We start from the raw sequence: 13,130 nt of genomic DNA on the forward strand, positions 1-13,130 counted from the left end.
TCCAGGAACAGGCTGTCTGTAAAAATTACTTTTTGTAATGACTTTTCCCTCCTATGCTGTCTGGATAGAATTTTGAGTATGTTGCACTCAACTTACAAGTCTAAGGTAAAAGACTAGAAGAAAACCAAAAGAATATGTTGCTTGCTAGGACATAAATTTAAAGGTTTCTTAAAAAAGTTTTATCAAAGAACATGAAAGACTAATTCATAGCATTTACCTTTTCCCAGCTATAGCAGACTTACATGACAGCAAACACCAAGGAGTCCCATGGGGTTTTCCTGATTTAAACAGCTTGTGAAGAGAAAACATGCAAAGGTGAGAGAAGTTTTTCCAACTTGTAAGTTGGGAAGAGAAATATAAAGAGACAAGGTGTCAAAATAAAGTCTGAAAAATAAAGAAGAGGAAAAGAAGAGGGTATGCTGCATCTCTTAGGAACATCAATGCACTGCCAGCCTGGAAAAAAGGAAGGACAGGAGAAACACAAATTATGCTGAGAAGTAAGAAAGGCAGCCTCAAATGTAGACAGTATGTAGGAGATCCTCATTACAGTCTACAGTTATGAGAGTTAAGTTTTCCATCCACTGGACAAAGTTTGAGGAGGGCATAGCTACAAAATTAAATTCCTTCAGCTGCACCCTATTTGTTTTACTCTTTCACTGAAGGAACTTGTTCCCCATTAAGCCTAGTGTAGCAAACTCCTTCTCTAGAAGGTTAACTTGAACTCTCCTAGACCTGGGGACCACAGATTATAGAAGTCCCTCTGAAAATGAGCTTGATTTGCCTCTTTGTTGTTTTGGACAGACAGGTAAGATTTTGGAGGAATTTTATGCTCTTATTCACATCTTAATGTCTTCCCTATAGCAGTAATTAAAGTTGGATGAAACTGGCACAGCTGCATCCTCAGGAAACTGGAGGGTCTGGATATAAATGCTGGGATGTGCATGTGTGTGAGGAGCTGGAAACAGTGTGAAGAAATTAATGGTCCCTAAGACTGCAGACCTCACCTTAGATCCATTAGATAAATTAGCTATAGAAAGAGCGTGGTGTGAGCTGTTTCCAGCACTCCAGGGTATCCTTTAGTGTCACAGGAGTGGCTGCCAGGGCAGCATTCAACCAGGCTGCTCTTCAAACCCTCTACAAGCAAATCACTCATCACTGCAAGTGGTGATGGGCTTGATGGTGTTTCACTTGGCTTGTGTTGAGAGCTGAATTTTGAGAGCAGATAATCACACCAGCGATTTTTAAAAATAAGGGATAAACCTCAGCAATACAGACTAAAAGGAGAAATAAAGACATCAGAGCAGTCACCCAGCTGAAGTCCCTGCAGAGAAAGCACAGTTACTTACTCCACCAAGCTTCACACCCCAGCAGGCAATGGAGAGGCAGCTGCATGACAAAATGCTCTGCTCATAAAATCTTTGCTGTCTGGGAGAGCAGGTACATAAACAAAGTGTAGTCAAGCCTCAGGTCAAATTTATGTGTGTTTGTTATCAAGGTCATGCTCTGTAGGGCAGAGGTTTTCCAAACATTATAATCCCTCCAAAAATAGAATAGAATAGAATAGAACAGAACAGAACAGAACAGAACAGAACAGAACAGAACAGAATAGAATAGAATAGAATAGAATAGAATAGAATAGAATAGAATAGAATAGAATAGAATAGAATAGAATAGAATAGAATAGAGAAAAGGAATCAGTAACAATCCATTCTCTAATCCAACTGCCCGGCCACTTCAGGGCTGACCAAAAGTTAGAGCATGTTATTAAAAGCATTATACAAATGCATCTTAAACACTGACAGGCTTGGGCATCAACCACCACAATAAGATAGCTGTTCCAGTGTTCGACCACACTCGTGGTAAAGAAATGCTTCCTAATGTCATGTTTGAGCAGCCCTGATGAAGGTTTGAGCCATGTCTTGCCCTTCAAGAGAGGAAATAACACCTCCTAGTTTGGTGAAAGAGAATTTTTGTATCATCAACAAAATTGCTAATGGTGCATTCAACTCCTGCATCTAGATCATTGATAAGTACATTGAACAGTACCAGTGCTGGAGCTGAGCCCCAAGGAACAGCACTGCTGACTGTCACCACATGAAACCCCATTCACCACAACCATATGAGCCCTGGAATCCATCCAGAACACTGTGAATCCACTTATCCCACAGCTGGACAACTTGTCCAAAAGGATGCTGTGAGGCTCACCATCAAAAGCCTTACTAAAAGTCCAGGAAAATGATATCCACTTCCTTCCCTTCACTTAATCTGCTGAGTGAGTTTCCTTATTGCAGTTATCAAATCAGTAAAACAGCTTTCCCTTTGTGAAACGGTGTTGACTGTGCCTGATCATTGCATTGTTCTTTCAATGCCTTTCAATAGCACGCAATATGATCTCTTCCATATTTTTCCTGAAACTGAGGTTAGACTAGTAGGTCTGTAGTTCCCTAGATCTTTTCTTGTAAATTGGAATAACACTGGCTAACTTTGAGTCAGCAGGGACCTTCCCAGACTCCCAAGACCTTTGGTAGGTGGTTGAAAGCAGTCCTGACATAACATCCATTAAGTCTTTCAGTATCTGGGATGAATCCCATCAGGCTGACTGGGCTTGTGAACATTCAGCTGAATCTTGTATTTACATATACATCTGAAATGTTAATATATATGTGTATAGCTAGTGTATGTAAGTATAAATATAAAAAATAACACTTGTATTGAAATGTAATCTATGTATTGAAATACATATACAAGAAAATATGGAGGCTAGGATCCAAGACTAATCCTTGTGTCTGTATTACTTATGGAAAGAATAGTTGAAGACATTAAAAATTTAATACCAGAGGTACACTGGTAGGCAGAATGAGCTTCCACCAAGGAGAACTGCTTCATGAAAGTAAGAATTTGGGATGACCTCTAGCTAGATGCCATCCTAATGATGCTGAGGCTGTGTATGTGTTGTTAATGAAAAGTACCTGCTGCAAAAACTCTGGAGTGAGAATCTGAGTGTTAAATTATGCAAGTGGAAAGGACTCGGTTAACAATTTTTCTGGCAGAGAAACAGAAGAATTTCAGCTAGAAAACTTTAGATTTTACCTTGTGCCTTTACCTTCTTATCTTCTCCTACTGTGTAAATGAACATGGAAACAGCCTAAGGCTGCAGACAGGTTAAACACAGCCTTAGAAATGAGACCTGAGAAGGTCCAAAGGGGGAGTCCTCTGACAAAGCAACTGAAATTCTTGCATCTGCTGATTCAAATGTCAGCAGTGAGAAATGGAAATTGGTTTGTCCCGGGTCAATATGCTCCACAGAGCAGTGATTCATGCATACATGCTCCAGTTTTCCCCCATCAGCTACAGAGGGGGAAAACCAGAGCAGGAATACTAGCTCAGACTCGGAGTCTAGAGGGGACATCTTCCAGAAAAGTATCTGTTAAGAACACTTGAATGTTAACAGAGTGAGTAATTTCCAGTGAAACACCTTCCACTAATCTGCTGCAAGTATGGAGCTCACTGAGATTTCAGAGTTTCAGAGAAGCAAATTCTATAGGGAAAATGCCTACCTGGAATGAGGTGGTCCAGACCAGTCACATGCTGTCTTCATATTTGAATTCACTAGAAGGTGCAGGGGTCAAAGCTGAAAGGAGAGGTTATAGTCAGTTCCAGAAAAAAGATTAGGCATATTCACGCCTCCCACTGGCTTGTAGGATCCCACCACTTGATGTCTGCCCTCTTTCATAATTATTCTTAAGCTCTGTTCCCTTTGAATCCCTTTCAGGTTAATTCTCATGGCTAAGCAAGGCCAGTTATTTATCCCCAGAAGTACACAGAAACCTCACTGGAGCACCCACCAGCACAAACCCATGGGGTGAGCATGGCATACCTTCCCACTTCACACACAACTCACAGCAGCCTGCTGCAAATCTGTGCCTTCCTGTTGCTCAGCAGGTGACTTTTTGGATGCTGCAAAATTCACCTGTTTAGTTTTTAGCTACTGTGATCACACTCGACAGCTCAGGATCTCTCTGTCTGAGCTTTTGTTCTCAGCTAATGACAGCAGTACAAAAGGGATTGTGTTAGTGAGGCTGATTTCTGTACATTTACCCCACTGATGTCAGTGGGGTCTATGGATACAGCACACGTTTAGAGCTCCCACTGAAAGTGAAACAACTCAGGAATACAAAGTAAATATACTCCCCAACAATGTCCCCAGCTCAGGCCTCTAACAAGGAGGGCCAGCAGCAGCAAGTGATAAAAGCCCCCCTTGTGCTGTTCTTCTCAGCCTCTGCATTCTGCTCTGCAGTGCTGCAGCAGGTGTTAAGCTCTCAAGCCACATATTTTTCCTTTCCCATATAGACTGGAAAATAATGAGCATTAAATAGGTATGTATTCAAGAAGAGCTCCATCCTTCTAAGGTCTCTCTCTGGATCAGGTTAGTGGAGTTTTTAGCATTACAGTGACTCTAATTTCTTTCACTGAAAATTCCCTGAGGTGGGATTTGCAGATTTTAGACCTGGCTTGGGTGCACACTTCAACTGATTCAGACAGCTGTAAAAATCAGCATATATAAGCATACCCAAAGCATGCAAATGAGAAAAGAAAACTTTGATTTCCCCACTCTTTCTTCCTTGATTACAGCTAAATGTTCATCAGTCTCCATAGTTACCTATTTACTATGGATAGAGCAGCTTCATGAAAATATTGCATTGCTGTTGGACACAATCTGAGATTTATTACTGTGAATTTTGCACTTCAGGTAAGAGGTGTTGATAGCATGTTTGTTCACCTTCAATGGATAGTAAAATAAGTTCATCTTAGATCTGTTGAAACATTTCAAATTCCCATTTCTAGAAGTGTTTTTTCAGTGCCACCCTGGCAGATTTCTTGCCAAGATTCTAAAACAGAGGGAGTTTATGAATGGATGATGAAAAGCCCAGCCAAAGCATTCCTTTCATGGGGACAGATAAGATTATCTTTCCTAACCTATTCAAGTGTGTAGTGGTTTGAAAGCAAAACGAGAGAGACTCCAAGTCACAGATACAATTTAATAGGGAGGGGAAAAAAAAAAAAAAAAGGTAAAATGAAACAAATCCAATAATACAAAAGACCACTGACAGAGTCAGAATACAACCGGAGAAGGGTGATGGAAGCAGTCCAGATGAGGTGGTCTTCCTGAAGCAGCAATCCTGTAGAAAAGTCTGGTAGCTCTCGTCCTCTGGGAATCCAGTGGGTAAGGGCTGCTTGTACTGTCCGAAACCCCAGATTATATCCAGGTGAGAATGCTTGGTTCCTCCCTCTGGGTGGAGCATCTCACAATGGGATGATGAGTCATGCAGTCGGTCCTTGATGGCCCATTAAAGAGAGATAGCTCCGGGAGGGAGTTATCTATGAGTCATGGGCAAGGCATTTGATGGGCCATTAGCAGAAGATAGCCCTGAGGGAGGGGACCCGGGAAGAGCACTGCACCAACAACTGGGTTCAACAACTCATGAAGATGGTGATAGAATACTTTGTGCACATCCTACACTACAACCCAGGACAAAGTGGTAGACATTGTTGAAAACTCTTTAAAGCCACCATTCTAGAATCATAACATCATTAATTATTCTGCAAATATGAGACTGTGTTTCAAATAAGTAACAGAAATTATTGACTCTGAAAATTATTGTGGCTAATTCACCTCTTTAAAAGCCACCTGCAGGAGTGTCAAATATCAAACATCTGGTAAATGCAGTCTCTATAGACAGAGGCAATTTTTCCACTAGTCTGTTGTTAGAGAAGTCAGTAGCATAACCTTTTCTTTTTAAATACACCTTGACTCCTGTTCTGGTCTTTCTTACCATAATTCTCCTGATAAATTGTCAGAGAATTACTACTAATTATGTGTACAACTAATAAACTACCAAACAGGGGCCAAATACTGCTTATGCAACTCCAGTGCTGTTGCTGAGGCCACATAAGTGTGAGAGGGGGTGTAAATCAGCCTTTCACATCTACAGGGGCTGATGGTGTTCTTTTTTCTAGTATAACTGTACCTCTTCTCATGGCTGTGTGAGAAAAGTCATGAATTTGATTTAGCACTTGTTTCACTTGCAGCTTTGCCATGCTGTGAATGTGCAGGAGCACTTTCAAAGGAATGTTTGTGTTGGGAACAATAAAACTAATCCATTTTTTTCTGTGCATGTTGCAAAGTTCCCACTACATCCCTGCTGAAGGGAGATCAGTCCTTACTTGTCCATGCCAGAAAAGTGGTTCAAGGGCATTCCTGGCCCCATCAGCTTCAGGGTGCCCTGGTCAGGGTATCCCACACTGTCTCAAGTCCCATCAAAGACAAGACAGTTTTAATTTATTCATACTGTTGTATCAATGGCAAGGTTGCATCTGCAGTCCAGCCATTCATAACATCCTGTGTTCAGTGCAGAAGGATCTTCTTCCCCCAAGGGTGAAGACCTGAGTATTCTTGCACCCCTGTGGCATCTCAGCATGCCTTTGTTCAGGCACAGGCAGATGCCTGCATACTCTCTGCTATGCCTTGTGAGTGCCTCCCACCTGACTGGCTTCTGAAACTGCTTGGTTATAGCTGAGCCTTCTTTCAAGACTGAGTAGCCACTATTTTTCCTCTGCTTCTCACCGCCTCCCCATCGCAGCACAGTTGAATGAGAGCTACTCCAAGTGACTGATGCACCAACTGCAAATGGCTGGGATGCACTGAAAGGCAGCCACATTCCTCTCTCCTGAAAATGTGAGCTGCCAGGAGGCTGCAAACACTGCATCTTATTAACTCCCTTTCTCTGCACACCCCACTTGCCAACGGAGGTAGAAAGTGACTGGCCAAATAGGCAGCTACTCCAATGGCATCAGTAGCAGGCAGAGAGGATGTTGTGGGATTTCATCCCAGGATGCTGCATCAGACAAGTTCCCACAAGGAAAGGCAAGGTGACATGCATAGAAATTATCCCCCATGCTCTACACTGCACTCACTGCTGCCAGTGGGAGCTCTTCCATGCTCTGTGTAGGGCCAAAGTGCTGGCAGCAGTGCTGGTGACAACAAGGGTCTGCACCCTGTGTCATTTCAGTGGGGGCTGCCAAAGTGTAGCTCAGGGAGGCTGCAGGTATCCTTCCTTTCCATTCGTTGCTCCACTGCTGTCACACCTCCAGAGGGGTCACTGTGAATCTGCATGATCTAAAGAATCTCAGCCCTCAGTAAAATAAGATTTGAAAGAAAAAAATGAAACTGATTAGGGAAATGCCTACATACTGATGTATAAGAAAAACAAGTTTTCTGGGGACAAGCAGTATATTTACTAAACAAGCTGTGCAAACAGGGAAAAGAATAGGCAAGGTTTCTGAAGTTTTACAGCTTGGATGGGCAGGAATTCAGGCCAGATCAGAGGGACCTGAAATAGCCTTCCTTTTATGAATAAAGCAAGGAAGTAAACTCTGAGCTAGACCAGGTGCAGAGGAAACTCCTCACAGCATGGAAATATGTCTGTGTTTTCCCCTATGGGATGTGAGATATTCCTCCCTTGAACTGCCACTGTAACCTGGGCTCCTTGTCATTTACAGCAGAAAGACATTTGTGTCTGAGGAATTTGAATTTCAGCGAACCAGGGGGACAAAGGATCCTCTGCTTGGATGAGAGCTGTTTTCCTCAGCTGCCTGTCTGTCAAGTGCAGAAGGCTGCAAAGAGAAGGGGAGACATGCTGGTTACTGCAAGGCACACCCAGCCTCTCCGTGAGCAGTTACAGTAAGTTCATCTCTCTGGAGTCACTCCTATTGAGGTTCACATTTTGCAGACATTTTCTCAATGAAAGTTCCTTTATTACCATTCCATCTTCATTCTAGTTTGATAGGACTCATCCACCTTACTTCATTCAGGACCTTAGAAAACTGTATTTGCCATTAACTTCCCATAAAAACACTGCCACTTGAACCAATCTCCTTTGGGGAAATGGATGTAGGCCACACATCATCCAAAGCCACAGAGGGGTTTAAGTGCCAAACACTCAGTGTCTGCCTGGATCAGTGCTACCCTCTATATATTACTGCGGTCTTTAACTTCTCTTCTAAATTTGTAGGCACTTACTACTGGTCAAAACTCACAGACGTATAAGATATTCAAGCATTCACACAGATCTGAAGTCTCTGGAGTTAAATCTTGCTTCCATTTCCTCCCAGCAAAGCACAGCAAAGCGTGAATGCAAATGAAGACATCATTTGATCCACAATTTGTGTGTCTTGACAGGCAAGGACCAAACCGCACAGACTTTGCCCCAGATAGTTCCCAGTCTACAAAGGCAAATAAACAAAACCAGCCAGAAACAGCTGGTGGGAGGGAAACGAAAGTTTTGCCATGCATTTTAGAAAAGGTCAAGGCTAGTGAAATGGCCTGCATCTCAGCTTAAGCCAACTTTTTCTGTAATGGATCATTCCTGCTCTTATTTGGGATTATGTTCTCAAATGTGACAGCTAAGGAGAACTTTGAAATCCCAAATGAAAATACAATACTGTGCTATCTGAAGATCACTCATGAGCCCAAAATGCACTGTCTGTGGGACTCGTGGCTCTGGATTCCACCTGCCAAGTGGATCCAGCTCCTCCTGCATCTGTTCACAGGCAGCAGCAATTTGGCCCAGGACCACAAGGTTTCAGTCATACCAACACAACGTTAGAAGGGAAATGGCTCAGACAACTGGTTTGATCCTCCTTTCATACAGACAAAATTTTCACATGGAAATATTTTTTGAAAAGTCAACTGTGACACAAACAGCAACTGCAGATACTAGAGATACTGAAAACTAATAGCCAGAAAAGGCTTCCCACATAAAGATCACTGTTGAATTCAGGCTCTGTATATAAATGAAACACATCTGTTGGTTATGTATATTATGAAAATTATCATGCTGGATTGAAATCCTCTGAAGAATGTTACTGAACTAATAACACAGACTTTCTTCATAGACATTTTAGAAGGGACTGCAAGGCCAGAATAAGCAGAGAGAAAAAAGTATAAACACAAAAGGTCAATCTGTGTGTACGTAAGAAATAGAAAAAATGTCACCCTCGAAAACCAGCTCTGGTAGCCAGATGATGCCTGAGGTCAGTCTGAGGAGTCAGCCAGCATTTTGGACTTCAAGGGTCTCCTTTGCAAGGAGGACCTGGGGAGGCATTTATTTGCTACCATACTGTTCAGTTATGAAGAACATAGAGGCCCCCTATTCCTGCACACCTGGCAGCCCCCATTACCCACATTTTTTATAAGAGGTACCAAGAGAACTGTTGTGTTGTAGGGGGTGGTTTACTGGAGTGGGAGGAGAAGGAAAAGGCAGCGCCAGCCCTTCCCAGGGCAGTCCGGGTCTGCCTGGGTGCAGGACAGGGCCTGTGCATCCCCTCCTTTACATTGCTGCAGCCACATCTAGTCCTGAAACAGATCCACACACCCTCTTTTGGCTTTCCAAATGATCCATGTTTGGTTCAGAGGTTCCCATTGCTTTAGCTGTCTGTGACTTCCTGCATTTCTGACTGATGAGGGGCAGTTGATGGGCAAGGCAGCAGAATAATGGTCAGGCAGAACAATCAAGAGAATAGGAACACTGCAAAAATAGGACAATAGCAAGAAATCTAGGGATTATACCAACAATAAAAATGTCCAGAATAGAAAATTTGGCAATCAAGATGGCAGAACAACCAGCTGAGTCCATGGGCATCATTGCCAGAAGGCACCATCCCAAAAGCCTGAAAGTCTCAGTGGATGGGAGCTGCCACAGCTCTGCTCAGGCCAACCTGGAGGCTTGCCCACTTGCTTGTTAAATCCTACCCACTTTACACTGAAATTCATCAGACACCATTTTTAAAGCTGAAATCCCAATTTTCTTAGTGTCTTTTAGACAGGAAGTGTCAGGCTTCATACCAGTTGGTTAAAAAAGACCAGGCAAAGCTTAAAGACTTATGCTTTAAGCTTTAACTTAGTCTGCAGAATAGGTTTAGATTGGATATTGGGAAAAATTTCTTCACTGTAAGGGTTGTCAAGCACTGGAACAGGCTGTCCAGGGAGGTGGTTGAGTCCTCACCCCTCGAGGTAATTAAAATACATGGAGATGTGGCACTTAGGGACATGGTTTAGTAGTGGACTTGGCAGTTCTGGGTTAATGGTTGAACTCAGTGATCTTAAAGGTCTTTTTCAACCAAAACAATTCTCTAAGCATTCCTACAGAAAGGATATATGACTTGTTCAAAGGACACTTGTCTGTTTATAGATCAAGTGAATATTTCCCTGGGACTGGTCCTTCATTTTGACCTGTGTTGCTTTTACCCCTTGTAATTTTCTTGAAAGGGAGATAAGAGATTTTATGTATTGCCTGCAGTTCTCCATTTTGTGCAAATGCTTTCAGTGCTTATTTTCTATTTACTGAAGCAAGATATAACTGCAGTTAAGTGTTTGTTTAAACAGGACAAATGTATACAATGTACAATTATATATTTATGTGTATATATTACATATTATTACAATTCATACTATAAATACTATAATATAAATAACATATTTTTTATTTCCCTAGAGTACACGTTTTGTATCTTAACTTCAGTGCCAAGGACTAGTTTCTAGCAGCTCTCTGTCATTGCATAGAGTGAGTGTTCAGCAGGGGGAAGGACCCAGCAAAGGTGAGATAATCCCACTTGTAATCATGGCTCTTACAAGTTGTTGGAGGTTTGACTGATTGAGATAACTCTGAGAAACTTTAGTGCTTGTGGAACCACTGAAAAGGCATCACCTTTTCTCAAAGACCAGATCTTACCACATATTTGTATTTATAATGAATTTTGTGTCACCAAGAGTGCCAACAAACCTGCAATTCTCACTTCTTCATGCATTTCATAAAGGGGATAATCTGCACCTTACTCCTCAAGTCCCAGTGTTGTTTGGGAAGGAGCCATATACTTTAGGAAGGAGCTATAAAAAATGTAGCAAAGAAGCACTCACAGCAGCTCTGTATGCTGATTCCTAGCTGGTCATGCAGGTCTAACTATCAATTGTCTTTTAACCCAGTCAAATTCTCTTTGAAAAAGTGAACCCTATGCACAAAGAAATACTGTTTTTCTAGTTATATTGTTATACATGTCAAGAGATAGATTACATTTATTATTGTTTAGGCTTATACATTACTTGCTCTATTTCATGAATAGCTGTGACAGTGTACTCAGGAACAAAAATAAATCCTATATGAACATTATAATGGCAGAAAGCAGTTGTACTACACTGTGGGACATGGCCCAAGCAATGAAGAACGACTGAGGGAACCCATGCAAAACTGGCAAATGCTTACTAACTGTCCCAGAAATGCTCTGTGAGGGTGTGGGAAAACCCACCACCACTAGAAATGCGCTAAAGGAAAGAATTTCAGGGCTCCTTCATGCTCCAGAAGAGCCACATGGGTACTTTGGACTTAGACTGGGACAAAAAGTGATTTGTAAGGTCCTGCACAGAGTCAGAGGTTGCTCACTAATACACAGGAGACAAAACAGGGTGCAATTCCCTGCCACTGAAACACCCAGCATTTCACCACAGGCTCCCTGGAGAGAGAACATAGCTTTACATTTAATAATCTAGTTCAGTAATGCACTAAAGTAGATACTCAATAGCAGACAGAAAAATCAAGCACACATGGCTCTGTAGGAAGGCTAAATCTCCTCCAGATCATGTCACAGGGCCTCCTCATCTCAGCACCACAAATGCAACTGTTGAGCCTCTGGCTGTCAGTTCTTTCTTCTCATTCCCCAGGTTTCACAAGATTTAATGTGAAGTCCAGTTCTAAAGCATGAGCATGAAAGGAATCCCTTTGCAGATGATTCATCCCCCATCCTGGCTTGCCTTGCTTCACTGCATGCTGTCATTCCAGTGATCACTCCTTCTGGTGTAACTCCACTGTCTTAAAATAGACCATCTCTGAAAGGACAGTCATTAGAGTCAGCAGTTTATTTTGAACAGAGAAGAGTACCAGGCATCTCAGGAGCCTGACAGCTTCCTTTTTTCAACCCCATGATCAAGACAAATTTCCTCAGCAGGTTTCTGAGCTGAACACCTTTCTGGCTGAAAGTGATGTTCCCATAATTTTCCTTTCATGTTTCCAACTAGATGAAAGAATTTTGCATGTGGTTTCCTGTGATGACATTTATTGTCATATCTTTTCTACATGGGTGCATACCTATAAGCTGTGTGTCAGTGACATGAAAGTAAAACTGAGTCTCAATATTACAGGCTCAGATAATTGATGTAGTATGACAGAGGCTTTCTTCAGAAGTCTTTCCATCTCCAATACTTTGCACCAGGGAGTTTTGTCCACTGTGTTGTAATCTTGCTTGTCACGGTACTTCCCACAGTAGGAAGTAAGTGTCCTAAGAATTAATAAGAGTCTTAAGGAGATTAAGTCATTAGTGGCTTTGTTAAGTGAACAGAGCATTATTCACACATGGAGCTTAGCATGTGCATAAACGCTTTTAACAAGTGCAGCTGAAGGAAGGAGAAATCTCAGTCAAAAACATGATGCATAATTAGAGGTGAAAAAACTGCATGCCCCTTCCAGGGCACTGAAATGAATATGACCTGCTGTCTCATGCCAGTTTTATATGTGTGTAGATGATTTCAGTTCCTGACTTATGTATGTCCTTTTGCAATGCTTGCATTCATTCCTCAGATTCTTTTGCAATCACTGCTGATGTATTTTGACAAAAAACAAAGTAAGGCACATTTGCTGAGCAGAGCATTTTCCCATCCCTAAGATGATTTCTTTTTTTTTTCTACAATTCATACTACTGTACCTCAGTTCAAACCAACATTTTGAAAGAAACTCTTCTTGAAGAGCTAACTTTTAAATGCTTTTCCTTTTTAAGGCTGTTGCTTCTCAGATAATTTTCCTTGTTGCTATGGTGTTGACTCAGAGATGAACAGGATGGAAGGAGTGAAGGAAGCAAGGACACCAGGTCAGTATCAGGACTTCTCTATCTACTTGTTCTTCAAGCTACTTATATCTTCAAACAATTTATATCTTCTCTGGGCAAAAGTCAGTAAAAGATATAATAGTAAAGTATTTCCTTTCACTTGTGAATAAAAAATATCTTTAGCCAAGTGGAATGTTTTT

This window comes from Chamaea fasciata, unplaced genomic scaffold (assembly GCF_029207755.1).
Source record: "Chamaea fasciata isolate MVZ Bird 193981 ecotype frontalis unplaced genomic scaffold, bChaFas1.0.hap1 SCAF_3, whole genome shotgun sequence".
NCBI lineage: Eukaryota > Metazoa > Chordata > Aves > Passeriformes > Sylviidae > Chamaea > Chamaea fasciata.